The 13,079-nt window shown below is 45.1% G+C and overlaps 1 protein-coding gene across 2 annotated transcripts in view; it reads left to right on the top strand.

Moving 5' to 3' along the window:
- The first annotated feature begins 3,704 nt into the window (after positions 1 to 3,704).
- Positions 3,705 to 13,079, top strand: part of BRINP3 (BMP/retinoic acid inducible neural specific 3) — a 241,002-nt gene continuing 231,627 nt past the window's right edge. Inside the window, exon 1 of one of the 2 annotated variants that reach the window (XM_074908307.1) lies at positions 3,705 to 4,007. The gene's annotated coding sequence lies outside the window, so the exon portion shown is untranslated. Of the gene's footprint in view, positions 4,008 to 6,964; positions 7,151 to 13,079 lie in introns of those variants that run through there. The other variant, XM_074908308.1, reaches the window with a different exon arrangement.

The raw sequence follows: 13,079 nt of genomic DNA, 5'->3' as shown, positions 1-13,079 counted from the left end.
TTTTTTTCAAGGAAAATATGAACACTGGACATAGGCAATTAAGCATTCCTTATGTTTTCTAGCGGAATATGCAAATTTGACATTCAAATCAGACTTCTAAGAAAACCTCACCCAAGCAAAACCACTAAGAACGTAAGCAGGCCAAAGTTTAAGCCTTTTTGCTCTAACTTTAATTACTTCACCATCATTTCAGTTAAGGGCAAGGCACTCCAGTAGGTTATCATTTTGCTCCTCCCAACTGTTTCAAAAGTCAAGTACTGTTTCCCCTGACAAAATACAAAGTTGATGGAATTTTTAGATGGAGAATTTACAGCAGAGTAGCATGCAGAGAATTCATTATAGCTGGGAGAAGGAAGGCACTTTAAGAATGTGACAGTATTGTTTGCATAATAGTTTTGCCTGTTGCAAACTAAGGGTAACTGTTGAACTGGCTTAATAAATTACATTTTTCAGTAGCTAAAGAGAAGCATGCAGCAGGTTCTGGAAGAAAGAGGGTCAAAAGACTGATTATATGAGGTAAAAAAAAAACCAACGTTAGTGAACATGCTGTTAAAATGTGCATTTACCAACACAGATACATACTGATACTTCATGCAGATTTACAGGACAAAGGAATCTAATGACGTGTGATTCAGGGCCACAAGACTTTCAGGATGGGAGGATCTGATGTGCCTCTCCCCTCTCACAGGATACTGTGCAGCTCCCTGGTTACGACTGGTTGGCAAGTTTGGATTTAGCATTTTCAGTGGGTGGTGTAAGCTCCTGCACCATTTAAGTACAGCTTTTTCCATTGTTTGCAATTTCAGTATGATGAGATTTTGTAGCATTATATTCTAAGGCCATAGATTATTAACACCATTGAACAAAAGGCATCATAGTCCTCTACAACACTTTAACTCTGCTTCAGGACTTCTTTAAGGGCTAAAGTGGAACTGTGGTGGCAATTAGGTCTGATTTGACCACAGTGGAAGCTCTGTGATGTTACTCCAAGGTAACCTTTTTTAACCTTTAGATATTGGGTACATATACACAAGTGAATAATATCAGAATATGCTTATTAGATCTAAAGTGGGAAAGGACCAGAAGAGGTCATACTAGTAGAGGAAACAAAGTTGTACTGCTCTCTAGATGAAAGAAGTTGTCAGGGAGGGAAAGGGAGCACAGTGAAAGATCAGTCTACGTCCACTTCACCTCTGGATGCTGTGAAATGAAAACCGAACCTAATTGTGAAGGGCCTGAGCCAAAGTCTAGTGAAGTCAATCTCTTCTCTTGGGAGGGTGGGGTTGGTCAGACTCAAAATTCTCCTTGGTTGATTTAAGCTACCTTTGGTGTGAAGTAGCTGCAGAACAATTTCAACCTAGGACATCATTAGGACTAGCAAGAAACCTAAAGAGAAGAGCAGAAAACCATTAGCATATCAGCAAATCTTTTTATTTTATATATATTCACACAGACACACACACATATATAAGTGTCCGCTGGATCTTGCTAGCATTGGCAGTAAAGAACACTGCTATGAAGATATTGCTGCCCATGTGCACCCTGGCACTGTTGATCTATCCCATTCACACACTGTCTCTTTGACTTTTATTTTCTCTGGGATTTTATCAGTTCTAGGAAATGGACAGTACTCTTATTGAGTCTCTCGAATCCAAAAGTCTATTTGATAGTCATTGCAGGTCTGATGTGCAGCAGTCTTTGTTAAGAAACACAGTGATCTTTACATAAACAGTCTTAACCTTTGTAACTGGCATTTTGTCAGGATGGGCTGAAGGCAGGAGGGGGAGAGAAGAGGGGGAGAGGAGCCTGTGCCCTGTGCTACTTGTTGCTGTAAGAGAAATTGTACTCTGAGGCAAAGAGGCAAGATGGTATGCCTTTCGTTTTTATAACTGCATAATGAACCATACATATGCCTACATACTTAACAGCTACTACACTTGAAATGGACACCGCATTTTTTTCTTTACTAACCATAACATCCTTCCTTCACTCCTTTTCTCCCCTCCTATCTAAAGAAAAAGACAATAAAAACCAAAGCAGTCTAAATCATTGCTAAGATCAGGCCACTCCACAATTCTTCGGAATAAAAATGATTAAGCATGCTGACGGAAACAAACCGATGTGATGCCAGAGGAATCTTGAGTTTCTGCAGCTACTGAACCTCTCACAACAGATTCTGGAAACATAAAACTGCCAGACTGGCAAATGTACATGAACACTTCACACTGGCGCTTAGAGAGATAATTGAGAGGAGACAAAAACCTTCTTGATCAAAAAGCTCAACAGAATTATTCTCTTCTGAAGACCACATGTGCAATGGACAAGTGCTGGTGCAATACATGTTGTCCAACGTAGACATCACAGAGCCTATACGGTCGTTTGCTTTGCTGATCCTGGGGAGCCTGGAGTGAGTGCTGCTGGGCGACCTTACCGCCCGGCAGGGATGCCAGCGCTCCTCCATCTGCAGGCTTTTCCCGACACGGGCCGGCTCTCCGGTTACGAGCGCCAAGCCCTCATCTTAACACAGGGAATTGCGTTTTCATTAGCCATAAACGCGCGTGTCTGCTTACAGCACATAAGAGGAGAGGGACCGGCGGAGGGGGGGACACACCAAGCTCCAGGAATGCCGGCGCTGCCTCCCCCTCCCATACACACCTTGACATTCAGCGAACACCCTTCAGCCACTACGCGAGGAAAAGGGAGATTTTTCCACCGACTCAGCTCGTGATTTCCATACAGAGCGCCGAGAAGCGCCGGGAAGAGGGGATGGAGGGAGGGTGCTTCGCTTACCCAGGGCAGGGAGGCGGGGCACGGGTGATCAGAAGAATTTCCGCCCCCTCCGCAAACGCCTCTCGCCGGTTCCCCCCGCGGGGCCTCGCCGCCGCCTGGCGCTGCCGGGGACGGAGAGGGGCCCCGGCCGGGGCGGGGGGGGGCACAGCCGGGCGAGCGGGCGGGTGCCGGCAGGGAGAGCCGGTTCCGGGGGAACCTGCCACCGAGAGAAAAAAAAAAAAAAAAAAAAAAAAAAAAAGGATCTGAAACAAAGGCTTGGCCGAGTGTGTGGGGTAGAGGCTGGGCGCAGGGGTCCGCTCAGTCGGCCAGTGCCGCCGCTGAGGCTGGCTGGCTGGCTGGCTGGCTGGCTGGCTGGCTGGCTGGATGGATGGATGGATGGATGGGGGGCGGGGGGGTGCAGTGGGTACCGCGGCCCTCAGCAGCCGGCCAGCGGGCTGCCTCCGCCGAACCGGCCCTCCGCCGTGCCCCCCGCCTGTGCCGCCTGCCCCGGCCGGGCCGGCCCCCCCCCGTCCTCCCGCCGGCTCTGTCGCTGCCCCCGGCGAAGCTGCCGCCGTGCGCCCCCCGCTCCGCGGCTCCCCGCGCCCTGCCGTGCAGGCGGCCCCCTCCCCCTGTCTCGCCCTCCCCCCCTTCCCGGGGACGATCGGCGAAGTCCTGCAAACCCTGCGCGGGCGCGGGGGGCTCTGCGAGGCGCGCAGCGCCGGCGCCCCAGCCTGCCCCTGCACCGCGGCCCCCGGCGGGATGAGCCCCCCCCGGCCCCACCGGGCCGCCCCCCGCTCGCTGCAGCCTGGTCTTTGCTCCACCTGGCCCGGCGAACCCTGCTCCTCCTGCCCGCAGCTGACATCCCGCAATTTGTTATTATTTCCTTGAGCATTATTACCATCACCACCAAAACACCCACCCCAGCACTAGCAAATCCGATTCCTCCCCGCAACTCCTCTTGCTATTCGGATTTCCTTCCCACTCTCCTCCTCCTCCCCCCTCTTCCCCCACCCCTTTCTCTGGGTCTTGAGCCTGTCTCTCCACACACACACACGCACACGCACGGTGGGGATGGTTTGTTATACTTGCTGCTGTGCCACGCAGAGCTGCTGATGGTTTCCAAAGTCCCACCACCGCGAAAAGCCCTCCTCTAGCTGGAAGCCGAAGATCATGGACTACATGCTTGGAGTCGGGATGCATTTTGCTCACAGCCACTTCGCTTCCTGCGATTTCACCCGGTGAGTAGGTTTTATTTCACGTTCAGATTGCTTGTTTTGCAACAAAAAGGATACTTAAGAAAAAAAAAAAAAATAAGATAAGCAACGTCTCCGTTGCCTCGCCTTGCTTCTGAACCTTTCAGTCGCCTGGCTGGCTCCACTTTCTGAACTCGGAGAATTCCCTAAGCACCAGCCCTGCTTGCACACATCCAGCCGGCGTTAGTCACCGCTCCCGGCACTAAGTTGCAGAGCCCGCACCGCAGTCTCACTGCCGAGCCTTTGTCATTCCACTGCTTATTCGTCACATTTTATTAATGTTTTCATCAGGCGCTGTACCTGCTACATTCTCTAGTTTAACCCTTGCGGATACAGCTGCTCGCCCTGATGCTGGAAGGGCTCAGTGTTTCTCCCCGGGCAGGAGGATGGACAGGACGCGGTGGTGGCTACTGCAGGGACCTGTGAGCGTGTCCAAGGGAGTGTCTGGGAGTCTGCGTGGGGAGAAAAGGTGCAAAGTTCATTACCCTTCCCCATCCCCCGAAGAAGCTTGGACTGCCTTGGGGTGGAGGAGTGTTCTCCAGAAGGGACGGGAGCGGATTTCCAGCCCTGATGAAATCCGTCCTGTCGCTCCCGCTGGAAGGGGCGGGCGGGCCGGGCAGGCCGGGCGGGCTGCGGCGGCTCCGGCGCGCCCGCTCCCGCCCCACGCCGTACCCGAGCTGCGGCGCCCCAGCGCACCTCCTGCCTTTAGGTATTACTGTTTTCGGGAATACCTCTATTTTTGCTGGCCTGAGGCGCGCAGGGTAGGAGCGAGGCGTCGTACGCTCACACATCTATCTACCTACCGCGTTTTTGAAGCGTAGAGTTTCTTTAATCCAGCAGGAGCTTCTTTACTTGGAAAGAAAAATAGAGAAGAGGACCAAGGGAAATAAACAATTTTTGTTTAAAAAAAAAAAAAAAAAAAGGACAGGGGCCTTCGGAGTGCTATTTGTGGCTAATACTTCCAGTATTTCTGTCTCTAATTAGCGTCAGAGATCCATCCACGTTCAACAGCAGAAGGTGTTGAGGGAACATGTTACTTCTCACGGGGAGGCATGGGCCGGGCTCTGTTTACCTCTGTCCTTTGGTGTGCAGCCTAGGTCTGTGTGTGTGTGTGTGTGCAGTCATGTCTCAAAACAGTACGTGCAGAGATCGCAAGGAAGGTGCTAAAGGCTTGCAGGCAGGTAGACATGCCGGTGAGACATAGCCGAGATCCGAATTTATTGCAGAGGACGGAAAAGATCAATGTCCCCTTTAATACCGTGCTCCCGAGAGTGGCCCCCGCCCCTCCGCCTCTCTCCCTCCCTTCCCCCCCCCCCCCCCCCCCCACAACTGCTGGCTGATGTCGGGAAAGGGGGAATGAGAAAGCCCTTCAAGCGTGGGATCCAGAATTAATCTTTCCTCCAGCTCCTGTTTTCTCCCAGCAGCTCGAAGTCCCCATGCCTACTTCTCTCCTAAGCGTCCTACTCCCGAAGGTTTCCTCATCACCTCCCCCGCCCACCCCACGCCTCCTTCTGCCCCGGGCCCCTCCGCACAGGACTGGGGTCATTAACAAAATCCCAGCCATTTCCATCGAATTACCCGTCTCTGACGTTGCTGCTGGGATCCTCCCGCACCAGGCTGCTCATGAAAATTTCCGTGCAGTCATTCCCCCCTTCTCTTCCTAGGTATAGAGGATAATCCTGGTAAGCGCGTTTCAAAAGCTCTACCTGATTGTTAATATATATATATATATATATATATATTTTATTTTATTATTTTTTTTTTCCCCTAAACCTTGGGGAAGAGATCCCTGGAAGTCCTGAGGGATTAACTCGCTGTTGGAAATAGCTCAGCCGGTGAGCATCGCCTCGCCGTGCTGGTTAAGTGATAGCGCTCTGCAGAAGAGATTGATGTGCCCATCGGCAGAGTATTTCCCGGGTTTAAGAGCACTCTATATTCCCTCTCGCCGACGTGGGTGGGAGATGGTAGGACACGGGAGGAAGGCAGCGGAGTTGTTTAGCTCGCAGTCACTGTGATGTCTGGGCAGTAAAACCGACCCAGATTGGACCGGGTGGCGTTTCTACACTGGGCAGAAAGCAAGGGGACACCCCCCCCACACCACCCCCAAGACTTTGCATGTAAATATCCAATAAATCAATGCAATTAGGGTACGCTTAATGGGCGAGTGCAACAAGCAAGCTTCATAAAGAAGGTTCCCATCAGCCGGACGGTTCCTTTCCAGCCCGGCGCTGCCGGAACAGAGGACAGACACCCTCTGCCCACTTCGGGCTGCATGACTCGGAAAATAATAGGAATGTCAGGCGGCAGCCTGGGGGCTTTCGGCTCTGCTTAGCTTGGGTCTTTTGTTTTTCGTACAAAAGACTGGTGGTGTGTAAATACCTCCCGAGCGCCGAGGCGCATTCCGGAGGCAATAGCCCCAAACATCGCTCTCCTCTTCATTGAAGTGTCCGGCCTTCCCGCCTGCCAGTGTCTGGCTTCCCAGTCCAGCATCACCTCCGCCGCCCTGGAGCTGTGGGGTTCTGGGGTTCCCTTCTGGCCTGGGGCTGATCCGCTGGGTGTCAGATACCGGTGGCGGCAGGCGGACACCCCGGGAAGGGGCTGTGCCGGGCGAGACACCTTTAGATACGGATGGCCCGCCTGCCCGGCCCCGGCCCGGCCCGAACCCTGCAGCCTCCCCCCGGCCAGCGCATGTCCCCGGGCCGGAGGGGCCGCGCAGCACCCGCGGCCGCGGCAGCACCGGGAGGGGGCTCCGGCAGAAGCCGCCCGGCCACGGGCCCCCCCCGCTCTCATCAGCCGCCGCTCCGCGGGTGCGCAGAGCCCCGAGGGGGCGGGCGCTCGCCCCGCGCGCCTCAGAGACCACCCGCCCGTGCGGTCCTGCCGGGGCTGCCCGCGCGGGGAGGGAAAGAGTTAACGGGGCTTGCAGGGGGCTCCGAGCAGGATCCCGGTGTGCGCCTCACGGATGCACCAGCCGATCCATGGCAACAGGAGCATGAACTACATGTAGCGTGGTGTAAAACCCGAGGTAAAGAAAATAGAGTGCAAACTAGCACAGTGCGTTGAAGACAGGAGACCTGCTTTTTGGGGCTACGATTTCTGTGCTACTTAGAGACCATCATGCATTTAAAAAGGTAAGGGCTTTGTGACCTGCAGTCTGTACTGCGGTTCACTTACTGCCGAATTCAAGTGCATTTTCTGTGTACCTTTCATTACATTTAGCGCAGAGTGGGAAGAAAGTGGAGTATGGTACGATTTACTGGTTGGGAATTTTTTTGGAAGACCGCATCAGTTTCAACTTGTAATGATTTCTTTTAGAGATTAAGCAAGTGTGTGCATGTGAAGTAAATTCATGGGTAGCAGAATCATGTAACGTATGCGATAAGTGAAGGCTGTTCTCCTGTAGCATCAAAATCAGTCATAGATACATATCATATGAAGGCCAAGGCGAGATGAACCTGGTTTTGAAAAAAATATAGAGACAGTAATTCAGGGACATGTATCTGACAAGCAGGTTTGGCAGATGAAACAAATAACTTAGTTCCTAGAAAACCCCATGTCTAACTTTATTTAAATATGGCATCACAAAAGAATGCTATAAAAAGAAGTGAAGTAGAAGCTTATAGAGTCTGCATTTTTAAAGATGAGTGAGTGACTCTGACACATTAAGTATACAGATAAAGCTAGAGTGGCCCTAGTCATATTTGCAAGACATAAGAAATAACTTTGGAGGAGGAATCCATTTGGATATCAGACTTTACAGACTGCTGTCAATGTTCAACTCCAGCCATACAAGGGGTTACTCATTTTAAATAGATGCTCTGTCAGCTTTACCATCAGACCTGGCTTTGAGAATAGAAACATCTGATTGTATCTCATCTCCTCTGCATCCAAGTGTGGCACCAGAACTGTAGTCTTAGATGCTGTTGTGGTGCTGTCCAATTATCAGCGTTCCATAATGAAACTACCTACAAATTCTTGCCTTCAACCATTTTCTTTTCTAAATCATGTACATAATTTGAGTAGAAAAAAATAAATATCTGCTATATTTTCAGTAAGCTTTTGCACCTCCAGTGAGAGCTAACCTCCCCAACAGATGCTGAGTTCACCAGAGTTGTGTTTGGGGTGCTTGTACATGAAATGCTGAAATACTGTGAGTGAAAACGTTAACTAGGAAACATGAAAACAAGCAGCTGAATGTTTTGCAGATCTCGCTGCAGAAGCCAGCATTTGTACAACAAGCCAACAAAACAACTTGAGGATCTTCGAGTGATGTAATCACCCCATCTCATCCTTTCTCAGTTTTTCTATTACTGTCTGAATGCTATTGTGAAGAATTAATTAAAGATGTCTACACGTTGTTTACACCAATGTGTGTCCAAAAGGTTAATTCTTTAGTCACATAGATTGCAGTGAATTTTCACTTCTCTCAATGCCAGGTAGAGACAATGATTTACGGGACAAATTAATTTGAAATTGACTAATCACGTATGACTGGTCAGTCTTAAGAAATTTCTTGTTTGAGATGCAATACCTACTGAAAAAAAAAGAAAGCTCTTTTTACCTGCAAGCTGCTTCTTCAGCAATTTTTGAAAATCTAAATGGAAAAATTGGAAGATCAATCAATTCACAAGTTTTTGTTTAGAAGAAAAAGGGAGTAGTAGGAAGTATTAGGTAACACTTTCTGGAAACATTGTTTTCTTCTTGTCATGTATGCCTAGTGCCTTTATTGTTCCCAAAGCTTTGTTTCTCCTCAAAATCAGGAGTAAACATTGATTTTTTTTTTTTTTTTTTTTTCCCCTCTCTTATGGAATACTAGTAATCTCATATGGGAGCAAATTCACCAGATATACAATTTGACAAGTAGAGCCAAAATACTCTTTCAGAAAGGTTGCATTAAGAAAACTGTCCTGTTAGACTGCTGCAGGTAGTACCTTACAGCTAGACATATTATGGGGAAGTTATCTTACTCTTCTTGATCTCATCCTGAACCCTCATAAGAGGAGCATTTTTAAAAAATAAAATTGCAACCACCTACTCTTCATAGCATTGTTTTCCTATTGTTCAATATGTCTGCTGTTCAGTGGGGGCCTGATCTTGCACAATTAAAGGAGATCAGAGCATTGCTATTAACTTCACTGAAAGCAAGATCAATTTCCAAGATAATAATTTGGAACTAAACAGATTTAGAAAAAAACTCCACGACCATCATGAAGTTACATGCTGCATACTGAGCAGTGTAAGGCTTTGGATATCTCGAGTCAAATAGCATTCAAATATTAAAAAAATGAAGGATTTTTATTCTGATCTTATGTTGTTTAAGTCTCAGTACTCTGTCATCATTGATAAATCAACATTTTTCTATATGAAGTTGAGGAACAGTAAGAGAGCTCCATTTTCTGAAGTCCTCCACTGAGCTGCAGGCGTTCAGTACCTTGCATCTTAAGTCATCATACTGCTGAAAACTCTAATGTGAATAATTTGGTCTCTTAGCTCTGAAAATAATAATTTATATGTACCATAGTAAGTGTGTATACATAAGCACAGTTTGTATATACATATGGGTACATAGATATAAATATGGATGATAGACACTGCACATACCCACCCATTCATCCCTCTACACACATGGTATATTTACTCTTTTGCCCTGGTTCATACCATGTGATCGATTATTCAACACAGTCTTTTTCCTGTCTCCCATTGGGAGTCTCCACTTGCTCTATGTGCCACAAAATAGCGTGATGACAAGAGGAAAGAAGGACACTCTGACATGTCAAAGCTTTTCATGTTTAACTAATGAGCTTCTCACAAAGGTCACAGATTTTGTTCCACCTTCAAAAGAAGATTGACCAGGCAATATATACTGTTAGCTAAATTAAGACTATTAAACTGTAGTGGTTTCTCTTATAATGAGGTGAGATTCTAAGACTCGTCAGTCACCTTTACTGTAGTGGTCACATTAGTGGTGATTAGAAAATTCTGCTAATTTGCAGTAACACCTTCACTGCCACATCTACCAGCACTTGATTAATGAGAAAAGTGGTTTTCAAGGTATTTATTATACATTGTCAAGTAAAGGACTTAAATCTGGGGAATTAGAGCACTACTCTATACCTTTAATCCCATATTGTTCATGACTACTGACAACTCTTTAGAGCTAATTTAGCTCTTTCAGTACTTACAATCTATTGGAAATAACAAAAACACCTGGTTAACTGAACATGGATGACCACTCTGAAATAGAATGGATTATTAAAATCTGTTATAAATATGTTTCTTCACCTTTTTCTTCGTTCTCTATTTGAGATCTCTATTTCTAAGGAGGCTTAACATCACTGGTGAAAAATACTGCTGCATGCTGAAAAATGGTATTGGCAGCCCAGGAATATATCTTTAATTATGTTTTTCACCTAAAACATTATTGGTCTCTTAGCAGTTTAGAGGACAGAACAAATATTTATTACAACAAATCTTATCTTTAATAAATTCAATTTTTTTTTTTTTTTGTACTTAAAGTGCAGCCCTAAAGGTTAGAATTGCTGAATTCTGAACATGAAGTTTCACATACATGTAGTTTATAGATATATGTGTACTTTAGCATCTTGACAGTGATCATATCAGCACTTGTACTTACTACAGGAAAGATTTAAAAACAGTGTGAGGAGAATGTCAGCATTAAACCTTTTGTTCTTCCATCCCGATCTGCTGGCTGATCTACAGGGCAGAGCTAATACCCACCTCTTTTCCTCAAGAATATGTAGATGTTCAGCATTTCTTGGATTAGTCACCTTATTCCTTAGTTTTGTACCAACATTTCTAATGAAAATGCTTGTTTATGTAAAGTAGCAATGTTTACGGCAGGGCAGCAGAGGCTCATCCTGCTGCCATCCTCTGGAGACTATGAATTTATTTCACCTAGAACCATTAGTTGGTGATGGCCATTAGTTGGTGGTGTTCTCTTTTTTAATCACCGCTCCTGTGGGATATGAATCTGACTTATTGGCTTAAAAAGTAAAAGCTTTAGTAACTTACTAAGTACCCTTTAAGCTATCTGTTAGCATAAGTTCATTAGCTTGATTCACATTAGTTGAAGGGACAGTAATGGCTTTTTTTGAAAAGTAATCTTACTTATAAAACACCTTAATTTCTTCTAACTGGTTTGTCTTGGTTAGGTAAAGTCTAGAACATTTCCTTTCCCTCAGTCTTCCTGGAGGAAAAAAAAAAAAAAAAAAAAAGGCTCTAATAAAGAACCTATGTTCTGCATACTTACAGACTGCAGTGATCTGTAATCTCTAATAAACAGACTGTGTGTCTCATTCTGCACTAAAAAGATACTAGTTGAAATTTTAAAGCTTCTGAGCATTAGTTTAGCACCTTTTGACTAAATCTGAATGTGTTTTTCTATGAGCTACAGCAAGAAATTTTGTACCAACAAAATTGATAATTTTGTACTAACGTGGTTTTAGACTACCACGTAGCTAAATTAAAACAGTAGGGAGATTGTAATTTGTGATTAGATACTAAAGCCCAGACTTTCTCTACTTGTAACATGATGTTCACAACAAAGACATCACTTAGCAGACATATTTTCTCTCTAATTTCATAATTTCTTCTAAACTTGTGAAAAATCAAGACTTACAAGGAAGCTTTGGTGTTATATTTATATGAGATAGCAGGCTGCCAAGTACACATGACATAATTATTACTTGTACAATCAAGCTTTGTGTGTTGTCTGTCCTGAGATGCAATTAGGTCCAGACTGGCTTGCTGAAGCTTTACTCTTTGCTCAGTCAGCCATAAAGTCCTTACTCTCACTATAAAAAATTAATAGATATAACATGAACATTTAAGAGGACCTGGCTAATGCCCATATACTAGCTACAGGCTTAGAATGTTGCAGCAAAGGGACTTAAGAAGAGTCACACAACAGTTTACTACTGTGGGATCAGATGTAGAACCACGGTCTCTTGAATCCTCTATGAGTCCTGTCTCGAGAGCTTGCACAACAGAGAACAAGTTGTTTCTGACAGGAGGATAACAGTGGTGTAAGTTTATAATTTTTTTTCTGCTAGCATAAATAAGTTGAAGTTTAGGAACCTGAAAGGAGTTTCAACTATCCATTTACACCAGCTGAAAACCAGATACACCATCTGTGAAATCAGGTGTAAAATATGTTATGAGCTCTGGAGCACTTTTGTCTGAAAGACATGATAGAGGAACAAAACAAAAACATTATAATTGTATTAGATATCAATGTTAAGAAATAAAATATATGAAATCATCCATTTTTTTCTGCAATATATGCAGCAAAGCACACAGAACCAAAAATGCCATGCCATTAGATCTTTCTGAGGTTGTTTCTAATTAATGGTCTAAACTGTAAACACTAATTTTTCACATGGAAAATAAAATCAGTAAGAGTATAAATCCTTGATCAGATAAATCACCTATATAACCCATGCCTGAGACAGAGCTCCTAAACTGAGAAATACATTCTTAGAAATAAAAAACCCCATTATTTTTCTGATAATGTTTTGAAAGAGAAACAGGATTATCAATAGGTTAGGTAATATCTGAAGGGATGGAAGTACATGAAACTAGGCTTCAAGATGGATTTTGTAAATATGTCCCCATTACAGTCAATAGAAGTCATTGCTTCTTTGGTCCTCTTCTTAAGACCAGAGAACAGCTACACACCATTATTTTTTCTCTTCATTATTGTACAAACAATATTAGCACACCAGCAGCTTCAAAGAAACTTCTATTTTTGTCTGAGACTGACAATTTCTTTCTTCTCCATCCTTTTCTGAACATTTGTTGCAGAATCTCCAGAAACAGACATTTTAAGTAGCAACAAAAATAGTAAGCCACTCTGATAGTAGAACAAACATCTTCATTTTTATTTTATGGTATTTTTGTCATCCAACAATTCAAAAGTACTCTATAGACATACATGTTCAGGTTTTGCAATACTTTTTTTGCCTGATGTCATGAACAGAAACTATAATTTTAAAAGGTTGAGGGACTTGTCAGTGGTTATACAATAAAATCAGAGCTATA

Source organism: Athene noctua, chromosome 5 (genome assembly GCF_965140245.1).
Source record: "Athene noctua chromosome 5, bAthNoc1.hap1.1, whole genome shotgun sequence".
NCBI lineage: Eukaryota > Metazoa > Chordata > Aves > Strigiformes > Strigidae > Athene > Athene noctua.
This window is presented reverse-complemented; position numbering and strand designations above follow the sequence as displayed.